This window comes from Carlito syrichta, unplaced genomic scaffold, assembly GCF_000164805.1.
Source record: "Carlito syrichta isolate Samal-C Ts95f unplaced genomic scaffold, Tarsius_syrichta-2.0.1 Scaffold304758, whole genome shotgun sequence".
Lineage (NCBI taxonomy): Eukaryota > Metazoa > Chordata > Mammalia > Primates > Tarsiidae > Carlito > Carlito syrichta.
In genome coordinates, this window is record NW_007248854.1 from 700,736 (window position 1) to 706,609 (window position 5,874).

General features: G+C 48.1%; 1 protein-coding gene across 1 annotated transcript in view; it reads left to right on the forward strand.

The window, feature by feature from the left end:
* Positions 1-5,674: 5,674 nt before the first annotated feature.
* The window catches only part of WDR7 (WD repeat domain 7), a 129,965-nt gene continuing 129,765 nt past the window's right edge, over positions 5,675-5,874 (forward strand). Inside the window, exon 1 of the mRNA XM_021713839.1 lies at positions 5,675-5,740. The gene's annotated coding sequence lies outside the window, so the exon portion shown is untranslated. The remainder of the gene's footprint in view (positions 5,741-5,874) is intronic.

Genomic DNA, 5,874 nt, shown 5'->3' on the forward strand with positions numbered 1-5,874 from the left:
GCGACACTATCTCTCTTGTGCCCAGTAGAGAGATTGTTCTTGCTGGCTTTGAAGAAGTAGGCTGCTGTGTTTTGAGAGGGCCTTAGGTAAGATCCACGTACTGAGGAACTGTGAGTGGCCTCTAAGACCTGATGGCCACTTCCAGCTGAGAGCCAGTAAGAAGTCAGGGCCCTTTGTGACCCAGCCACAAGAAGTGAAATGAGCTAGCAGGAGTTTGGAATCAAATTATCCCCCAGTCAAGCCTCCAGATGACAATGCAGTCTGACTGACACCTCAACTGTAGCCCGAGGACAGCGTAAGCATGGGACTTGGCTTATCCATGGAAACTGAGGTGATAAATATGTGTTGTTTTGAGCCACTAAGATTGTGATAATTTGTTATTAAGCAATTGAAAAACGAATACAATATTGTTAGGAAAAATATCATTCTATTTATTTGTCAAAAGTCTTTCATTGCTTTTTGCTGTCTTTGGAGTAAAGTCTAAAAAGCTTATATTGGTATTTAAGTTCTCTCATTATCTGGCCTTATTCTGTTTCCCCATGTTAATTTTTTATTACTGGGTCTGGGCAGATCTGACAAAGGCTCTACCAACCCAGGAGAGAACTCCAGGGCAAAGATCGCCTATTAGAAGAGTCCCTCATGGAGCTGAAATAGCCAAGCCCGTAATACCACATTTTCCCATGACATCTACTTCATGTCCCTTGTACTTCCCCCAAATTTCAGTTTCTGTGTCTTGTACATGCCCAAGTTTTATATTTCAATACTGGTGACAAAGTTGTTTTCCTTTTCCAATTCTTCCTATTCCAAATCCTACCCATGTTTCTAGACCTCCATAAAATCGATGTGATTATTCTTCCTTATACATAATTCCCAATTTATGTCCTTCCTATATAATTCATCTCTTTTCTCTCCTGCTTTTTTTTTGAGTTGGAGTCTCACTCTGTCACCCAGGCTGGAGGGCAGTGGCACACTGTTGGCCACAACAGCCTTGACCTGCTGGGCTCCGGCGATCCTTCCATCTCAGCCTTCTAAGGAACTGGAACAATAGGCACGCGCCACCATGCTCGGCTAATTTTATTTATTTATCTGTCTATCTATTTATTTATTTGTTGTAGAGATGAGGTCTCACCAAGTTGCCAGGGCTGGTCTTGAACCCTTAGGCTCAGGCAATCCTCTCACCTCAGCCTCCCAAAGTGCTGGGATTACAGGCGTGAGCCACCATACCCGGCCTTCTCCCCTGCTTCTTATTTGGCATTTCTCATCCAGCACTGTGATACAGCTTATACATCTTGAGGGACATTAGTCACTCTTTTTAGCTGCACAGCGTCCAAAACACTTTCCAATGTTTGGGGAGTTCCCTACTTCCTGCATTTGAGTGGGAGGCAGAGCCTGTCTTTTCCCATAGGAGACAGGATTCTTGTTTTCTCCACCTTCAGCTAAGGCTCAAGAAATATATGTTGAGCCTGGCTCGGTGGCTCAGCCTGTAATCCCGTGCCTTTGGGAGGCTGAGGTGAGTGGATTGCCTGAGCCCGCGGGTTCGAGACCCGCCCGGGCAGCGAGACCTCATCTCTACAATAAATCAAAAAATCAGCCGGGCGGGGTAGCGCGTGCCTGTAATTCCGGCTACCTGGAAGGCTGAGGCGGAAGGATCGCTGGAGCCCAGCAGGTCGAGGCTGCGGTGGCTGGGAGCAGCCATTGCACTCCAGTCTGGGTGACAGAGTGAGATTCCAACTCAAAAAAAAAAAGAAATATATGTTGAACTGAACTTTACGATTCTTTCAATATTTTAAGGTTTCTTTATAATTTCTCTGAAAGGGATAAAATATTTATTCAAATAATAATACTCAGGATAGGGCTTAGAAGATACAAATCTTCGTTTTCAAGAAGGTTATATGTAAACAGATATATGTGTATGTGTGTGAGTGGATAAAAACGTGCGCATTTTTCTGAACCAGAAACATTTTTTTATAGGAACACATATGACTTTATTATTATAATTATTTTTGAGTTGGAGTCTCACTCTGTGGCCCAGACTGGAGTGCAGTGGCCGCTCCCGGCCACCACAGCCTCGACTTGCTGGGCTCCGGTGATCCTTCCACCTCAGCCTTCCGAGTAGCTGGAATTACAGACACGCGCTGCCACGCCCGGCTGATTTTTGATTTATTGTAGAGATGAGGTCTCGCCAAGTTGCCCAGGCGGGTCTCGAACCCACGGGCTCAGGCAAGCCACTCACCTCAGCCTCCCAAAGGCGCGGGATTACAGGCTGCGCCACCGAGCCTGGCTAATATTCCTATTAACCCTTGCATTTTTAGGAAGTTATTGAATAGTGAGCATTCAATTAATATTTGTTGAATAAAAGAACCTTTATCTAAGAAAGATTTCCTTCATAAACCGAAGAAGCTTTCATGCAGCCTAAGATTATCCTACGACAACCACTCTGTTTCCTATACTTCCAAAAAGTCCTTGCAAATTGTGAAAGGGGTTATGAATTTAATGGTGTAAATGTATTCATCGTAACAACAGAGTGAGTATATTGAAGCCAACTGATTGAGGAATTAATCTCTTCCATCACTGTTTTCTCTAGTCATGTGGTTGCAAGGCAGTTAGAAGTAGAAGCAAATCATAGAATTCCAACTGGCGGTACAAGAGAATTTCAGAATTATGGATTTTCAAGTGTTCTATTGACTTCCGTGGTCAACATTATGATTGAGTTTTTTTCATGACGGTGGCAGCAGAGCTGGCCTCTACAAATAAACAGAAACAACATTATAGTGCAGTAGCTGGATACTAAATGGAGTAAGCTTCCCAGGACACTGATGGGTCTGGGGTGTGTTGCTGGCGGGGGAAGATGTCTAAGTTGGGGAGAAGGGGAAGGAAAGATCCGCCATTAGCAGGAACAATAAATCGTTGACAGGAGGACTTTTGACCAAATCAACACTCAGCACACTTGGCAAATTAGCAAGGAAGCTATGCTGTCTGAAAGAACTGATTCTGTCCTATTCTGATCCCCTTTATTCCAGGCTCCAGGCCCTGTGTCCAGCAGGATTTAGCTCCAAGGGCCAGCCGCAATGCACATTACCTGGAAGCTTGTTAGAAATGAAAAATTTCAGAACCTATCCTAGACCTTCTATATCAGCAACTTATTTATTATTATTATTATTTTTGAGTTGGAGTCTCACTCTGTAGCCCAGGCTGGAGTGCAGTGGCATGCTCCCAGCCACTGTAGCCTCCCCCTGCTGGGCTCTGGTGATCCTTTGGCCTCAGCCTTCCAAGTAGCTGGAGCTACAGGCGTGCGCTACCATGCCTGGCTAATTTTTTGATTTATTTTAGAGATGCAGTCTCGCCAAGTTGCCTGGGTTGGTCTTGAACTCATGGGCTCAGGAAATCCACTCTCCTCAGCCTCCCAAAGTGCTGGGATTATAGGCTGAGCCACCAAGCCTGGCCTGTATCAGAAACTTATTTTAATAAGATTCCAAGTACACTTAATTTAGAGAAAAGCAATACAATTCTAACTTTTCTTTTCATCTTATAAATCCACTAGTGAGTCTAAAAAAGAAAAAGAAAGTCATAGAATGACTATCTTTTGTATCTTTTTTTTAATTTTTAAGTTGGATTCTCATGCTGTCGCCCAGGCTGAAGTGCAGTAGCACACTCACGGCCTCCGTAGCCTTGACCTGCTAGACTCAGGGGATCCTTCAGCCTCAGCCTTCCAAGTAGTTGGAACCACAGGCACTTGACACCACTCCCGGTTAATTTTTTTGATTTATTGTAGAAACAAGGTCTCACCAAGTTGCCTAGGCTGGTCTTGAACCCCTGGGCTCAGGCAATCCTCTCACCTTGGCCTCCCAAAGTACTGGGATTACAGGTGTGAACCACCAAATCCAGCCCATCTTTTGTAACTTTTAACAGACTGGCCATTGGCCACAAACATAGCACTAGTTTTCCCTTGTCTGCATTTCATTCGTTCATGCAAGCAATATTTGAGAGGCGGGCCTAAGTCATTAACATTTATTATGCACGTTTAATTTTCCTAGCCGTCCATGTAGTTATTATCCCTATTTTGTAACTGGGGAAATGGAGACGAGAATGAAGAGAAGAAGCAACATGCCCACAGTGACACTAATGGTGTGCAGTGGCGGAATCAGAATCGGAATATATGCCTCTCTGAACACAGAGCTTGCACCACTCTCTGCCGCCCAAAGCAAGTGTTAGGGTCATCTTGCTGGGGCCTCCAAAATACGTCAGGGTCACCCTCTCCTAGCACTCTCTCATTCCAGAATGTTAGGTCAGGCCCGCTGGGGGTGTGGGTGTCTGATGTTACATGAACGATGCAAAGAATTGCACAGACGTTCGATTAGAAAATATAGTTTATTTAAAGTAAATTAGAGAGAGAAAAAGAAGATTCATCTTCCCAAGGTGGAGGCAGGGGGGGGAGAAGGGCAAAGCCAGGCAGCATGGCGACAACCATAACTCAAAGAGCACATGGCCACACCAGAGTCTAGCAAGGCAGTGACCAGTGGCTGCTTATGGTTGAGTCCTTTTCACCATTCCCTTTGATGGGGGAAGATCATTAAGGTGATTGGGTGGTGGTCTGCTCCAGTCATCAGAAGGGGCAGGCAAGCGCAGGTACTGATGTCAGGTGATGGACAGCAGACAGATGGGTGGGTTAGTCACATGATTGCTGCCCTGGTGGGGTCTGTCTGTGTCACCTAGGTCACAAAGGGCGGATTAGGTTAACTTGGGTTTTGGGCCCAGAGGAGTTTTCCCTGCAAGAGACTTGTTAGACATTTGCAGTAGGCAAACTCCTTGACCAAAGGTGGTCTTGTGATCATTCCTTCGGCTTTGGCCTTTCCACCTTGACAAGGAACCTGAAAGTTTACTAGAAATTATTATGCTAAATCATGAGTTGAAAGGTTGGGCTGTTCTGGTCTCACACTTGATGGAGATTTGCTGAGGGGCTGGGATAGGCTGCTGCTTGGCCTGCAGTAGAATGTCGGCATGCTTTCCAATGGCCATGGTGAGGCAAAAAGACTAAATGAAGAATAAGCTAAGTTTCTTCTAGGTTTCTATAGGTCCCTCCTTTCACCAAGAGTGTGTATTCCTTCCCTTGTTCAAGGTCAGACTTCCTCTCTAGTGGAGCAACCAAGTTCCTTATATGTCTGACCCTCTGTGTCCTGGGTAAGAGCTAAGTTCAGAGGCAACAAGGAAACAGTAGCTGACATCTTCCAGGGGTCTGGGCCGAGTGGTGGGGACAGAAGTGTAGACTGGCCGCATCCCCAACCTTCCCCCTCCATCTTGGTCCTCCCAGCTCTGGCCTTAGAGGCAAGAAGACAGCCTAGACCAGACTTCCCACAACCAAAATGGCGGCCGTGCCCTCCTTGCCCACAGTTGCGTCGGTCTCCACGGCAACGCAGCCCGCTCCCTCGGCGCCGGCTTAGCTCCCGAGTGTGGGAAACGGCGAGCGCGTCGCTCCGCCTCCTTTTTGCGACAGTTGCTGCGAAAGTCACGGCGGCGGAGGCTGGTGTCAGCTGATTTTCGGCGGCGGCGGCGGCGGCGGCGGCACCGGCACCTTGCAGTCTCGCTGGAGACCCGCGGTCGGGGAGCACCTGCAGCCCCCCAGGGTTTCCCCGCCGGGCTTGCGCCCTTGACCTCCTCCCGAGACACGCCCTCGCTCGTCCTCCTCCGCCGGGGCGCCCGCGCGGGGTCTGGTAGGCGACCTCGCGGCATGAAACCGTGACAGGTCAGGGGGCTCTCCCGCGTCCCCCTGGGGGAAGCCCGGGGCGGGGGGCGCCTGCCCCGCGGAGGTCAGGGGCCGGGGGCCGAAGGTCAGACGCCCGCCCCCGCCGGGGGCGATGCTGGCCGGCAGGTCGCTGC